This window comes from Leptonychotes weddellii, chromosome 10 (genome assembly GCF_054177405.1).
Source record: "Leptonychotes weddellii isolate Sample4059 chromosome 10, ASM5417740v2, whole genome shotgun sequence".
Taxonomy (NCBI): domain Eukaryota; kingdom Metazoa; phylum Chordata; class Mammalia; order Carnivora; family Phocidae; genus Leptonychotes; species Leptonychotes weddellii.
Window position 1 is genome coordinate 66,275,046 of NC_138378.1, and position 16,127 is coordinate 66,291,172.

The 16,127-nt window shown below is 41.5% G+C and overlaps 1 long non-coding RNA gene across 1 annotated transcript in view; it reads left to right on the plus strand.

Moving 5' to 3' along the window:
- Positions 1–7,592: 7,592 nt before the first annotated feature.
- The window catches only part of LOC115938625 (uncharacterized), a 547,961-nt gene continuing 539,426 nt past the window's right edge, over positions 7,593–16,127 (plus strand). The window contains exon 1 of the long non-coding RNA XR_014149294.1: positions 7,593–7,769. This is a non-coding gene — a long non-coding RNA (uncharacterized LOC115938625). The remainder of the gene's footprint in view (positions 7,770–16,127) is intronic.

Sequence of the window (16,127 nt, forward strand, 5' to 3'; positions counted from 1 at the left end):
CACAGGGGCTTGGCAGGTAGCTCCCTCAGCTTCAGAGCTCCCACTCTGGGGAAGGGAAAACCCTGGGGTTTGTTTTGATTGAAGGCACAGTTCAATACACCCACACCAAAGAAGTAAAGTCACAAGATCTGTCACAGATCCTGGCAAAGGGGAGGGGCCTGTGCAATGAGCCGGGGAAGGACAGTCCTCTATCCCAAGGAGATGGAGAGCAGGGCAGCAAGCACCTATTACTTACAAAGTGATTGGGGCCGAAGTCACTAACTTTTTGCCAACTCATCTCTAAGTGGTTATTTTAAATGATAGCCCAGGAAAAGCAAAGTGGGAACTCAGGGGAGTATAGGGGTGTGGGAAATCCTAAGCTCAGGTCTTTTACCCAAATGCCCAGACTCTGGGCATGAGCAGGGTTGTCATACCACAAAATGCCTAAGCAGCAACTCAAAATAGTTGTTTTTCTCCACACACTGGTTTATATAATTTTGTACTTTATTTGGAATTTTTAAATGCTAGTCATTTTTATTTGTGTTTTCAAGTGACCCTGGGGGAAGAACAGAAGGAGGGGAAGAGAGAAACAGCTAAAATAGCTCAACACCTGAGCTTGCTCACACTGCTCTTTTTCAAGTTCATGCTTCTGCACCAGTTGGTTCAATCTGGACAGAACCCTGGGAAATGAGCAAACCTATAGAATAATTTTTTTGTGTGTTGTGCTTCATGTTTCAGAGAGCTATTTTCAACTAGTATCACAGAGAGCTGCTACTAGCAACTGTTAAATTACATAGGAATTTGACTTCACACTGTTTATTGAAGAAATGCTGGAGCATATTAAGTGAAGTTTTACTGTGCTTGTATATTTCTCAGATGCAGCTACAATGCTAAGTGCCTTTATTACAGTGAAAAAGTTGATATAGCATTTATAATAAAGTTAAATTATATTTTATGTTTTCAAATAATCTATGAAAACAAGATAAAGTAACAGTTTACTTTGATATTTGGGAAAAGAAACTAGAAATAAAATTAAAAGTCTTGCTATAGAAAATGCTATCATCTACATTGCAGATTTTGGAAGATTACAAGAATATACATATGTCATAAAGTATATGCTTTTCAGGGTAATTTTAAGAAATAAGAAAATCTAATCTCCATATTTGAGAAAACCAGCACTTAATTTCCTTTGGGTTCTTCCTTTTCTATCCTGGAGAATTACAAATCTCTAAGCATTATCTGTTGTACATCTTCCCTAGTGCTTCATTCCTGGATTTATGTTCTATTCAAGTACTGATTGCATTAAATAATAATGTTAATTCTCAGTAGTTATTAGTCAAAATTAGCTAGATTATTTGAAATCTCTCTATCATAATAAAAATACAATTTAAAATACCTTTGTTACTTTTTTTGTCAAGGGAGCACCATCATTATAATTACCATCTCCTCGAGATAGTATTTATTACTTCTGTATAAAACAGAGAGCATTACTAGATCCATCTTGAAGGAGCATCCAATATGAGGATAGAAAGGTGGCGATCATTTTCACCTCTCCCCCCACAGGTCATTACTAAGCAAGTGATAAGATTCGCTTTACAGTGGAGTGTGTGCATCCCTGAACAGACAACAGCTTGTTAAGTATATTATGAGAATCTTTTAGAAAATGTGGAAGAGTAAACTGTGGATTTCTCCCTTTTTCCTACTAGTTTTGTGCTATAGTAAAGTATGTTTTCTGATCATATTTTTAATATACATATGTGTGTATGTATTCCAGATATTGGTTTATTTAAAGGAAAAATAACAGTTTTCCAAAGCATGGATTCCAAAGGGCATAATTAAATTTTAAAAACACTTTGGGCTAATTTTAATATTTCAGGCTTAAAAAAAAGGAATGAGATGGTAGTAGTTGGGAAGATACTCATTTGGCTGCTCAAAGAGCTGTGTCTGGGTTCTGGGACCCCTCAAGTATAGCAGCAGCTGCGCCCATAGATGATCCTGCACCCATTCCAAGAAGTGCCTGGCTAGAAGAGGGAAATTCATGTTTCCTGACTACCTGCGCCAAGAGCAGGGAGAAGCATTGTCAAGACTCTGCAATTCTTCTCTTTGGGTTTGCCATGGATGCTATGGTTATAGTTTTCCAAAGGACAAAGGATAATGAAACTGTTAGGAGAATTTGATCTTTTCATAACTCTGGTGCATATTAGAACCTTACACTCATTCCAAAAACTACAGAATGCATGAGTTTTCCAACTTTTATTCTCCTTGGATTTGAAAAAATAATCTTTTTAAGCCAAAACTTCTTCCGAGACTGGGAAAAAGAAAATAAATTTCCTGAAAACCTAATGATCATTTAGGAGCCATAGGAGAAACGTTGTTTTATCTCTAATGGACATACTTTGGAAGTAAACCATAGAATTTAAGGAAACCATGAAAATAATACAACTAAATGCCTACATTTTTAGGAGAAATGATTTAATAGAATTAAAATTAGGGGAGGGAAAAATTAAACCAAAGACAGAGAGGTGAGGATCAGGAGGAATCAGGAGGAATCAGGAGGTAGACATTGCAGGAGAAACACTACAAAGCCATCCTACCACAAAAAGTACCCCTCTCTCTGCCACACTGCTGCGATTCCACCATAAAAATCCATGACTTTAGGATTTCTACCAAAAATCCCTCTGTAGCTCTCAGATCTTTTCTCTTCTAAATTGAAATGTCTTAAGAGTCCTAGTGAAGTTACATTGCGATAAGTGGCAAAGACACAATTTGAACTCAAGATTTCCATTGTGCCACCCCAGTGCTACTTACCTCTTAATAATCTTTTTCAAAAGGAATTTTTTAATTCAATGCTAACCTTTAAAATAAGTATATTCTTGAGCATTTTACTGCCCATATTTGTTTTGTGTCTGGGGCTGGTGCTAAGAAGTTCAACTTTAATTATCTTGGACTGAAACAGGTAAGAACTTAATGCATCCCAGGTGATGGCTAAATGAGATGAGGGAGCACCGGGCAAAGGAAAGTGTCACAGAACTCTGAATTCCCAAAATGGTGGGCTCATTGCTCAACCACTTGACACGCCATAGAATAGGAATGCGAGTAATCACCAGTACCATATTTATAAGGCTAGAGGTAAGTTAGTTTAGGCAAAATATTATCACATAAAATTAATTGGGCAATTTAGATCCTATTGGCATTATAAATTTAATTAATGTATAAATGCACATTATTCCATGGTTACATGGTGTCATTTGCCATGCTGAGACATCGTTATTCTCTTGCTCAACCCCACCTGCATTTGTAATCTGGATAATGGGCGTGTGTGTTTTTACATCAGCAGCAAACACAGAGAACCAACTCAAAGGTTATAGGACCCAGATCCTTAGGTGCTTAATTCACCACCAAGGACTCTTGTATACAGAGAGATAATGTGACTTATAGGTAGTCAGACAACCACTTGCATGTATTTGGTTTGTGTCTGAGTCCAAAATTTCCAAATGTTACTCATTATTTCTTCTCATTCCTGGTCTCACTTGAATAATTTCCTGGGGAAAAACATATATTTTTATTTTTCATTCATCTTGTTTGGTCACTTGGGCAGAGCTGGGATTTGAATGCAGGATAGCTGAACTCAAAACCCTGTGTCTTTTGACATCTTTGCTTCAATACCTCAAAAATCTTAATTCTAAAGTGAGAACATAAAGACAGTCCCCCGAACGGCTATTACATCATGCAGGAGCTGTGTCATAGCATTCTAAGAGGTGACAAATGAAGTTCTAGTTCTGTAAAACTCCACCCATTTTTCAGAGCCTCTGTCCCTCCAACCCACATCCTTCTGATAAATCCTTGTCTCCAGCAGTTACATGACGAGGACTCTAGTCTTTGAAGCTGATTTGTCTCCAGCAGTAACTTGACCATGACTCTAGTATTTGAATCAGTTATCGACTGCTGCATAATAATCCACTCCAAGACTTAGTCACTTGAAATGACTATTTCAAATAAATGATTATTTATTGTCATGATTCCGTGAATTGACTGGACAGTCATTCTACTCCATGTAGTGTTGGCTGTGATCACTCATGTAGCTGACTTCAGCTAGCAGCTAGGCTGGGGTGCCTCGGTTCTCCTCCACATGGCCTCTCTCTTTAGCAGAATAGTCTACGCTTCTTTCAAGGTGTAAAAGATTCTAGAAGGGAACATCCCCAAAGGATAAGCCCCAACATACAAGGGCTTATTGAGCTTCTACTTGTGTCACACTTTCTAGCAACCAAAGCAATTCACATGGCTGAAGCCATAGTCGGTGATGGGACTATATAAGGGTATGAATACAGAAGGTGTGATTAACTGAGGGTCATCGATGTAACAGACTACCATAAAAACCAAAAAAAAAAAAAAAATCTAGCTATGTATCAGTTTTCAATTATTTAAACATTCTCAACAAGTGTCTGGTATACCATTAACATGTTGTTAGGCATGAAGACTTAAAGAATGCTGTTAACTAATAAGGGAAGGAAGATACACATATACAAATCTATAATGTGATCTTGCCTGGGGTGAAATATTAAGAAATATTTATATTGGTGTCTGACTCTTGTTCCTGACTCAGGCCTCCTAAATTTCTTAAGTGATAAAAGCACTAGGAAAATCTCTTTTTTTAATATTTGGTCTTTGACCTGTCTCTGACTTGTATATTTCCTACTGACAAGAGCCTTAGGAGCAACTTTTGTTCTATCGAGTGACTCTGGGTGGGCTCCTGGAGAGGGGCTGCTCACTGGAAGGATGAAGCCATGATTAGATACTTGAAATATTCAGTGCTGCCTCCATTCTCTCAAGAAGGGAGAAGGGCTGAAAATGGAGCTCATGATCAGCCATGCCTGTGTGATGAAGCCTCCATTAAAATCTCAAAAGTACAGGGTGCAGAGAACTTCTAGGTTCACAAACACATCTATGCTGGGAGAATGGCCCACCCTAACTCCATAGGGAAAGAAACTCCTACAATCAGGACCCTCCCAGACTTTGCCCTATATATCTCTTCATCTGGCTATTCATCTGCATCCTTTAATAAACTGCTAAATGTAAGGGAATGTTTTTCTGAGTTCTGTGAGCTCCTCTAGCAAATCAATTGAATCCAAAGGTGAAAAAGGTCATGGGAACCTCCAATTTGTAGCCAAGTCAGAGGGAAACTGTGGGAACCAGGGGACCTACTACTTGTGATGGGCGTCTGAAATGGGGTAGAGGCAGTCTCATGCCATGGAACCCTCAACCTGTGGGATCTGATGCTATCTCCCGGTAGACAGTGTCACAATTGAGTTAAATTTTAGAACACCCAGCTGGTGTCATGGAAGAATTGCTTGGTATGGGAAAACCCCAAGAAGTGTCAGAAGTAAAGTGTTCAGAGTGTGGTAGCCTTGTGAGAGTGAAGGAGACACCCAGGTAGAAGACAGAGTTTTTCTAATATATCTGGTTAAGGAGAGAGATGAGAATTTGGAACGGACTCAAGAGCAGCTCTACTTGACCATCTCCCTCCAACTTCCAAAGCAAACCTCAGTTGATGGCAAGCAGCCCATCAAATGAATCAGAAGACAGGAAAATGGTGCACATATACAAAATTCAACTGTATTAGAAAAAATTAATGTCAATATGGATCAGCAATTCTATATAAGCAGGCCAGGTCTTTAAATAAATTAATGCAAAACAGGGCACCTGGATGGCTCAGTCAGATAAGCATCCAATTCTTGATTTCAGTTCAGGTCATGATCTCAGAGTCATGAGATGGAGCCCTACTTTGGGCTCTGTGCTCAGCGGGTAGTCTGCCTGAGATTCTCCCTCGGCCCCTCCTCCTGCTGGCACATTCGCATGCTCTCTCTCAATGCAAAACATTTGGTTTTTTTCTTCTGACTTTTAAAAGTGAAACTATGGTTCCTTAAGTCTAATTTTTGTGCAACAATTAAAAAAAGATTCTTCCATGTACTTAGTACCCAAGTCCCCTATTCAAAGGCCTTGATCACACAGTTCTGCCACCCAGAAGTGTCATATCTGATGTCAAGAGAAGGCACCATCATCGGGAGAGCGTAAATATGAAGGTGGGTTTCATAAGATCAAGTTTAATTTAGAACTTGGAAAAAGGTATAAAATTTAGCATGGTAGAGAGAGGAATAACATGTGTATGAAAAAACATATGATCATAACTTCTGTTGAACTTTTGTGAGGGAACAGACTAAAGCCATGTGTAAATAGGGGGTTTGATGGAGGTCATTCCCATTGCTTGGCAATACAATTCCTTTCTCTTTTCTCTTTATATATAATCAGAATGCTTGAACTCCTAGTTATTCATTGACCTAGTGGTAAAAAACACCACAGTGACTGGCCTATAGTGCAAATACTCGTTAGTTTAGTTCTCTTCAATTGGATCAGGTGGTCCTTTTACACGTATAATCAATATATTATGTAACCTGTAAACAGTTGTCCAGACTTCTAAGGATGACATTACTTTTTTATTCAATAGTGCTCTCCCCACACAGAATAAGCACAGGTAAGGCCATAACTTCTTTTAATGAGATTAATTCTGATGATAACTTAAGAGACAGTTTCACTGTAAGATGTAGATGCCTTTCAATCCTCTTTATGAATTAAAATATTGAATCATTTTTGGTGCCATCCATATGGTGGTTATAAATAGAAGTGAAACTGAAGAAGTAGTTTTTTAAATAAATGAAGCCATAACCCTAGACTTTTTCTGTCTTGGATTACACTGAGTCTCATCATAAATCCACCTAGAACAGAACTTAAATGATGCTTGCATTAACTACAGTGAAAACTCGTGATCGAATGGATTTCTACCCACAGAAACACATAGGAAAGGGGTGCTGAGCCTTCCTTCCCGCCAGGACCTAAATATTTCCTACAACTTTTAAAGCCCATATATATGTTCAGAGTCTACACCACCACCCCGCCCCCAAATATTTGTGCAACAGTAAGTACCACTAATTTACTCAAAGGAGAGGCTGAAATGCCCCACTCTTCTGGGATGCGTGTGTGTGTGTGTGTGTGTGTGTGTGTGTGTAATACCCCTGTTTTCTTAAAGAAGGAGGTGAATCGACGCCAATAGGTCATCCTCCCCCGATGGGCACTCTGTATTATGATTATTCCTCCCCTGGGGTGGTGGAGACTATTCTGCACGCCTTTAGGCAGTCGGACGTCACTTATACTTGAGGTTTTCAAAGTAAACCAAGAACCTAGCGCTTCTGCAGAGTCCAAAATCCGCCTGCGAACTTGGGTACGAGAGAGTTCGGCGGAAAGGAAAGGTGACTGAGAAGTTGCGCCACATTTGTCTGGCACTTTCCACGGAGAATCTAATAAGTGGGGGGTTGCCGGAAAGGAGAGGGAGGGAAAGAGAGAAACACCCTCCTCCTCTTTCAGAAATTGCACCTCAGCCTGAGATTTGGGTATTATTTTACCTGTATTTATAAAAACCACCACCGCACTCCCTGCACCAACTACCCAACTGCCTCGACTTCCATTAAAAGCAGCTACTAAGACCAAAGAAAGAGGGAAAGACTGAGGAGCGGGGGGGGAAGACAAATAAATAAATAAAAGAGAGCGCAAGGGGGGGAAGGGGAGAGAAGGGAGAGAGGGAGCGCCTGGGACTCCAGACGGCGGCAGGTTCAATTAGCTAAACAAAGAAATCATGGCGGATTGTTTACATTTGGCAGCGCCCGGGCTGCGCGGACCGCCGGCCCCGAGCCGCCGCGGCCCCCGAGGAGTCGGCCGAGCTGCCCCCGCGCCCTGGCCGGGTAAGTGACGCCGGCCGCGGGCCCGGGGCGCGGCCGCCACGCGCGCCGCCCCCGCCGCCACCCCGCCCCCGCCCCCGCCGGCCCCCCGGCGCCCCCCCGCCCCCGCCACTCCCCCTGCAGTCGCCCCAGCCCCCTCCCCCTGCCCCCGGCGCAGCTGGGCTCTGTGTGGATTTCGGTGACGCTGCGGCTCTGTTCCTTTGCTGCTGCTGCTTCTGCTGCTACTGCAGCCATGGGGAAGGGGTGGGGGCAGCGGAGCGGCGAGGAGAGCGGGACCCCCTCCATGTGGCTGTCGCCTCGCGGGGTCAGCCCAGCTGGTGACCCCTGGGCGTGCTCCCTGGCGCCTCCGGTTCTAGGACCCGGGCGGAGCGCGCCGCAGCCCGGGAGGTGGGGCGGGGCAGTGACCCGGCGGGCTGTGCCCGTGCGGAGGGCGGGGATGGTTACTGAGAGACGGAGCCCCGGGAAGGGCCACGGCCTTCGGTCCTCGGGGTCTAGCGGCCTCCTTCGCAGCCTCCTCCTCGTACGCCCTCTCTTTCCTGCCCTCCATCCCCGCGACCTTTCTCTCTCTCCTTCCTGTCCACCTCCCCTCCTTGCTTCTCTCTGGCCGGCCTTAAGGTTGAGAACCTGTGCAAGAGGTCATGTCTAAAGGCTGAACTTGAACTTGCCAAAGCCACCCACGTCTGTGAGAGCTTTTCCAAAGGCTAAATCTTTCCTCATCTTTTTGGCCCCAGGGTTCACTTTTTTCCCGTAGGATGGAACTCTCTCCCTCCTACAGAGGCTTTTAGAGTGTCTTTGTGCTAAGGTTGGCACGGCGGTACTGGGAGGTTGGCTAATGACAGGGGAGGAAAACAAAGGCAACAAATGGGGTGGGGGGGGCAATGTCACCAACAACAGAGGAAGCTTTCTATTCTCCCAGGAAAGATGGTTTCCTTTGCGGGAATCCTTTGAGCATAATTGGCATGCAACTGACACATTTCCTTTGTAGAGCGAAAAACAAATCTTTAGGTCTTCAAGTTAATCTAAGTTTTTCTTTCAATAAAACTTTTTAAAAAAATGTTTAGTGCATTTAGTAGTTTTCTTTTTTTCTTGCTTCCCCTTTTCAGAATTCTCAGTTAATACCTCATATTTTATGTTTGTGTCCTGTTGGGGGGAACGCCACAGCCAGACACTGTCAGAGCAGGACTGGAGTTGGTAGCATTTAATTAAGCAGCCGAGGCACAGGCTTGGCTGGGGACCAGGGCATCAGAACCAAGCCCAGTTGCATCTCTTGCACACATCCTTTTGAGTCTCTGACATCATACGCCTGACAGGTTGCTAATGGACATTGTAATTTGTAGTAAAATAAATCGCTTTATTACCTGAGAAGGAAAATGCTGATGTTTAAAAAAAACAACAAAAAACCTCTTGTTTTATCATAGCAATTATTCTATCTTTTCTATACAGATACAATTCAAGTGAATGAATTTTTTATTCATAATTTTTGTTATACCCTCTCAAAGGCCCAAGTAGAGGAAGGTGTTCTACCTTTTCTCTCCTCCCCCTTAAAAGTAGCACACTAGGTAACTGATGCTTATTTATGAGGATTAGCCAAATGATATCCATTTTTTGCTTGTTGATCACTAAAGCAACTTTCTATCCAACCCACTACATCTTTAATAAAGCAATACTTACTTTGCAATTTTGGGGCAGGCATAGCCCTATAACTTGCCATCTTGCTACTCAGTTCTTTTTAACCTGTTGACATTTCAAAAAACTGAAATTCACTCAGATCAATAGAGGAAGGAGAGTGGGTGGAAAGACTTAGCTAACTCAAGAACCTAGAACTTACTGGAGTCAGAAGTTCTCACTTAAGATTGTACATGTCTATTTTCACACTTTTGTGGACATTAGAAAAACAAAGTTGGTGCTTCCATAAAGAGCTTCTACCCGGACACTTAACTCACTAGTTAGCTTCCGATTCCATTACTCAGTAACCCCAAGCACATTCTCATAAATGGATTTTACGTTGACTTCCTGCCCATACCAGGTCAGAGATCATAATCATGGAAAGAAGTGAATTGGCCTCCAAAGTGACTTTAACAGAAGCAGAAAGGTCAGTCTTTGGGTTATAGATCTTGCTGACCCATTAAGGGTCAGTAAATTAGTAGACTGCACTTGAGTTGACACTTCTGATCCCAACTTAATGGGTTGATTAACTGATGGCTGCTATCTTCATTATGGGCTATTAGCACATTGTTAAACCTGAACTTAGAGTACGGAATTGTTTTTATGTTTACTCTTTGGTTCCCAAGGTTAATCAATATTCATCATGGCCTTAAATTATTTTTAACTAAAGAGGTTAAATAAACCCTTTTATAGAGAAAAGAAAATTCAATACCATAACTGTATATGGTTTGGGGATGCAAAATGTTATCTGATTATTTTGCAACATACACAAAAATATCCAATTAGAAACACTATCTCCAAGAGAGACGCCAAATGGAAAAGTACATATAAATATACACATTACAGATTTAAAATCAACATCCTTCTCATTAGTAGCTAGCACCCTGACCCTCTTATTCTTCTGTGTGCATTTGAGTGACGGTCAAATTTAACACATGATATTTAGACTTCCAGTGATGATTTTCATAACTTGCAGGCTAGGAATAGCTCTTGTAGGCAGTCCAAGCCTAGACTTTGCCTACCAGAAAATGTGAATATTAGGCCCCAATGAGGCACACATCTGTGATCAGTATATGTTAGAAATCAGTCTAAAATTTGCATTATTAAATCCCCGGTGTGTTTCTTCTTCCTTGACCTTCCTGAAATTTCTAGAACATTCCAAGGTAGCTGGAATCCTGATAGAATGGGTATCATCTATGATTAATCTCACTGTTTGGTAATCAGTATGTCAAGAATGCTGGGAAAACTGCTTAAGATGCTTGCAAAGTTTATACTCCTAATCCTATGCCAGATTAGGAGTTGTATAGATTGTTTCTTTCATGTGGAACTTCGTTCAAAACTTGGTGTTCTTCTGTCAGCTATGTCACAAAAGAAGTAGTACTTTCTGGTAGAGGTTTTTGGATTGAATAATTCGTAAACATTTATTAAAATGAAATCAAAAACAAAAATGTACTTAAACCCAAGAATTATTCTACAGCTAAAAATAGGAGAATGAGGATATTTCTTTTATATCTCTAAAATTAAGGCTAAAAAGGGTTCAAGGAAGCCTGATAGTTTCAAAATCAAAGCTTTGGTCCCCTGAATAGAGAGTCCACTGAATTTGGAAAAGAGGAGATCATTGATGACCTTCGGGTGGGTAGAACTGATCAGGGGTTAGGAATCAAAGGCAAGATTGTGGAAGGGCAAAGAAGGAAGAAGAGGGTGGAAAATACCGTCGCAGATAATTTCCAACAAGAATGGCTCAGAATGACATTCCTGAAAGGTACTATGGTTGGTAAATCCTTGGTTTGCAAGCCCAAGTCTCTGAGAAAATAGGATCTTAGTAGAAATGGAATTAAAATAGCATTAACTACATTAAAAACTCCATTGCAAATAAAAGCCGTGGAGGGCACCTGTCTATAAAACTCACCACATTTGTCAGCATTAAAAGCCTATACCAATAGGTAATCCTCTTGAATCATCTTTTTTAGTCGTTTGGGGACACATGGCTATAGGATTGTGATCTGCTGAGGCAGACGGTCGGTCCCCAAGCTCCAGGGTACACAGATTATTTTTGGCTTTAAAGTGTTTGCGCCCATTCTTACTTGAAATTCAATGTCTTTTGCACTTGCTTTCTCCCTGATTTCATTTTCTTAAGCCCTGCCAAAATGCTTTTGTAACCATATAGCCCTTCTACAAATTATCTTGGTATTTAGAGGAATTTGTTTTCTTTTTTGGGGGCGGGGGTGCTGTGCATTTGCTGTCATATCTGCAGTTAGAGGATGTGCTCTAAGCAGATCCCTCTCTGAAACACTGGACTACATTGCCCACCAGAGAGAGCAGCAACATTTATTGTCCTATCCTGTCACTGAAGTGACTGAACTGTTTCTATAATAGGTAAAAAGATGATTGGCTTTATCCTTGTAATGTATATATATAAAGTGAGTTATTTAAAATTTGTTTGGCAAGAGCTTATTTTTATTATGAATGGTATATTGTGAGCAAGGGGGAAGTAAAAGCAAAACATGTGGCTTTGACAGTCTGCAGATAGATAAGGCTTTAAAAAAAACACTAAGAGTTTAATTTAATTAAGGTGGCTTGGAGGTATGCTCTGTGCTTGGAGCCGGGGCGGGGGGGAGGGGGGGCTGGTGGTGGTGGTGCGCGCGTCATGAGTCAGAGGCTGTGGAAAACAACGTGGGGCAGCAGAAAGGATCCTTTCCCCATATTCACATCTACTCACCTCAGAGGATGCAGCAGTGTAAACAACCAAGGCCACAAAGCAAGTCTAACCCAAATCAGTGGAATCTGCATCAAGGAAAGGCAGGGCCTCAAAGAAGCAGCAGTGCCCATCATCGCTGGGCTTCCAGATGCACATACCAGAAAGCTAAGCTCTGTGCCAGTTAGCAGAAGAGCTAGTGGAAGCAAAATCTTGTCAGGGTAAGAGGCTGGAGGAACTTGGCTGAGCCACCGAGGCCCCAGCCTGGGTCACCACTGAGCTCCATGAGTACCAGCGTACAAGCCAGAACCAGGCAGAAGATGAATCAGAAAGTAGGTAGGCTTTATGTGAAGGAGGTTAGGTGGAGGTGTGGGTATCACCCCAGAACTCTGTATAGAGGCAGCAGACACAACTCTCTTGCCAAACCCAGCACACCAGCGGCTTAGAGTTTTTTAATATTCAATCGTGTCCCTATTGCACATGTTTTGTGGGGTGGGGTGAGGATTGGATGTGGCTGCAGAGATGGGACAGACAGAGTGGGAAAAGGCAGGGGCTGCTAAAAATGGAGTAACCCAATGAAACTACAGGATTAGGATATAGTGAAACATTCATAATCTTCCAATGGTGTGGCATTTGAAAGCAAGAACTACAGGCACAAATAAAACTGTGTGTCCAGGATGACGTATTTTGAACAATGCGCTGGAAGCTACTTTAAGTTGCTCTGAATTAATGTGTCAAAATTCATACTTCGAGCCCTTGTGTGTGTGTTGCCGCAACTCAATGACATTTTTAAATTCAAAGAATATACTCATATAACACATTTGTCACGGAAAGCATCCTTTCCAAATGAAAGCTTCTAAATATAGCCCAGGTGAAACTGAGCACTGGAAAGAGTGTGTTTGGCAATGGTATTTTGTTATCAATTTCCAGCATTTCCCCATTACCGACACATTTTGAAAATTATATCTTCTCGAAGGCATCAAGTACAATTTAATAGAACTGACTAAGTGACAATAACTTCCTGGCTAAAACAAAACACAACAAATATCAAACATCTTTCCCCTTCTCATGATTAGTCAAAGAAAGAGGCTCTGTGAATATCTAAGAATATCATACGATCAAGAACACACACAGAACTCAACATAATGAACATTCAAACCAGCATCTCTTAAAAAAGTCAATGTCTTCTGTTTTATTTCACTTTTTAGGACTACCTCAAAATTTCAGTAGCCTGTAACTTAAAAATAATGTGTAAATTTTCTATTGCCGTTACTAAAACTTACTATCAACTTCATTGCTTAGGACGACTCAGATTTATTATCTTACAGTTCTATAGGTTGAAGCTCTGACATGGGTCTCACTGGGCTACACTCAAGGTGTCTGGAGAGTTGCATTCCTTTCTAAGGGCTCTGGGGGAAAATCCATTTCCTTGCCTTTTCCAGTTTCTACGGGCCACTCACATTCCTTGGCTCATGGCTCCCTTTCTCCATCTTCAAAGCCAGCAATGTTGCATCTTTCTGACTGTTCTTCCATTGTCACTTCTTTTTTTTTTTTTTTAAAGATTTTATTTATTTGACAGAGAGAGACACAGCGAGAGAGGGAACACAAGCAGGGGGGAGTGGGAGAGGGAGAAGCGGGCCTCCCGCCGAGCAGGGAGCCCGATGCGGGGCTCGATTCCAGGACCCCCCCATGACCTGAGCCGAAGGCAGACGCTCAAGGACTGAGCCACCCAGGCGCCCCCTTCCATTGTCACTTCTCTAACCGCAGTTGGGAACAGTTCTCTGCTTGTAAGAATCCATGTGATTGGATTGGGCACATCTGGCTAGTCCCCATTTCGTGGATATTTGCAAAGTTCCCTTTGCCACAGAAGGTATCACATTCACAGATTCTTGGGATTAGGACGTGAACATCTTTGGGAGGGGGGCATCATTCTGCCTAATTTTTAAGGCTACTTTCTTCTTAACTGTTAATTTAGGTTCCTCTGCAATCAACACCAAGGCAGGGATACGAGTGCCACAAGTGTATTAGCGAGTGATACCAAGAAATGCTGATGAGGGAGTGGGAAAAGGAGATAAGGAGTCAAAGAAAGACAAGAAATGGCGCATCATCACGCACACTGCTACCAGGGAACTCAAGTTTAATCCCACTGGGGCACTCTGAGGGACAGTGTAGAATGAAGAATTATTCCAGTAGAGGGGTGAGGAATCTGTAGCATTTATCCATCACATCCCATTCTATTGGTTTAGGCTGTTTCTAGGAGTATCGTCTCTCTGCTCTCTGGCACTTCCGGCTGGTCCTTCACGTGGGCCACGCAACTCCTCTCAACCAGGCTGAAGACCTCAAGCGGAGATCACATGTAGTCACAGCAAGCAGGCTTCGGCGTGAAGGAGTGAGTGTTGGGAGTTTATGTGTGGAGCACCAGGCACCTCTCAGGTTTATTCGTCAGCAAGTCCTACTTTTTATCATTCCTCCATAATTTCTCTGATACCTCCCTTTCTATTGCTACAAGTTGTGCTGTATATGGTTTCAAAGTTTGTCTTCCTGAAAACATGACTTTTACTGCGTTATTTAAAACAGACAAGTAAGCAAGCAAACAGACAAAAGTCTTTGTCAATTTCCCATTACCTAGAGGAAAATCTAAAAATAAAAATCCCTAGTCTAGCCTTTAGGTACATTCATCATGGCCCCTTATCACCTTACCTTTGTCAACTCGTACACCAATTTAGCTTTATTAGCTTTACCCTGTCGCTGAGAACAGAAGAACTAATCCAATTTGCCTATGTTTTTGCTTAGTACATAGTCCTTAACCCTTTCAATCTAAGCCTGGATGATGTGGAACTTTTCACCTGATCCAGGTCAAACACTCTTGTCTCATTAATCTCTTTACTTGTCCCTACTATTTTTAAGCCCATCTTATGCTTTCCTTTCTTCATGCTCTTGCTCATAGATTTTCTTTTTCTGGACTAATGATCTAATCTCTGCTCATCCTTCAAGGTTCAGGTAAAATCTTTCCTGTCTCTGTTTAGCCTTGCAATAGCCCATCCCAGCTGGAAGTGAGGGATCTCTCTGAACACTTTAAAGCTACTGTTTTGCTTTTATTTTTTGTTGTTGTTGTTCATAATTTTAGCTATCTTTTTCATAGAATGTGAGTTTAATCTCCTCAGACAGGTTCTCAGGCCTTTGAAGATAACAGGACATCATATATTTTTGCCTCGCAAATCAGAGAATGTTTTGGTTGTCATGTGTACTCTTTAGCTATTTGTTGATAAATTTGTTAAACAAATAATCTTTTTTTTTTTTTTGAAAATCATGAACAGCATATTTTGACCAAAGCAAAAACTAATTCAAGGGGGAAAAAATCAGTATTTTAGTGACGAAGTCTACTGCTGTGCTACAAAGCAACTCATTATTTGAGTTGAACAAAAGAGTCTAATTCTTTTTTTCTTTCTTACTTCAGCCAATTTAAAAAAAAAGTAAATAAAGACACCAACAAGTTTGAAACTAAGATATCTTAAAAGTAGAGGCTAGAAGTTTGGATGTTTCTCTCTTAACCTAGCCCAAAAAGATGTGATGAGAATTAGAAAGGATTTTTTTTTTAACTGACAAAGTATGGTTTTAAAGTGTTTTTCATTTAAAATATTCAAATTTAGGGGCGCCTGAGTGGCTCAGTCGTTAAGCGTCTGCCTTCAGCTCAGGTCATGATCCCGGGGTCCTGGGATCGAGTCCCGCATGGGGCTCCCTGCTCAGCGGGAGGCCTGCTTCTCCCTCTCCCACTCCCCCTGCTTGTGTTCACTCTCTTGCTGTGTCTCTCTCTGTCAAATAAATAATTTAAAAATAAATAAATTAATTAAATTAAATAAAAATTTCAAATTTAAAAACTAATTTAAAAAGAACATCGGACAGGACTGCACTAGCAAGGTAAAAATATCCAGTGGCTTCTTGGAGGCTGGTTTTACTCTTTTCCTATTGGAAAAAAATCCCGTTTTCATTTTGATCTCGTG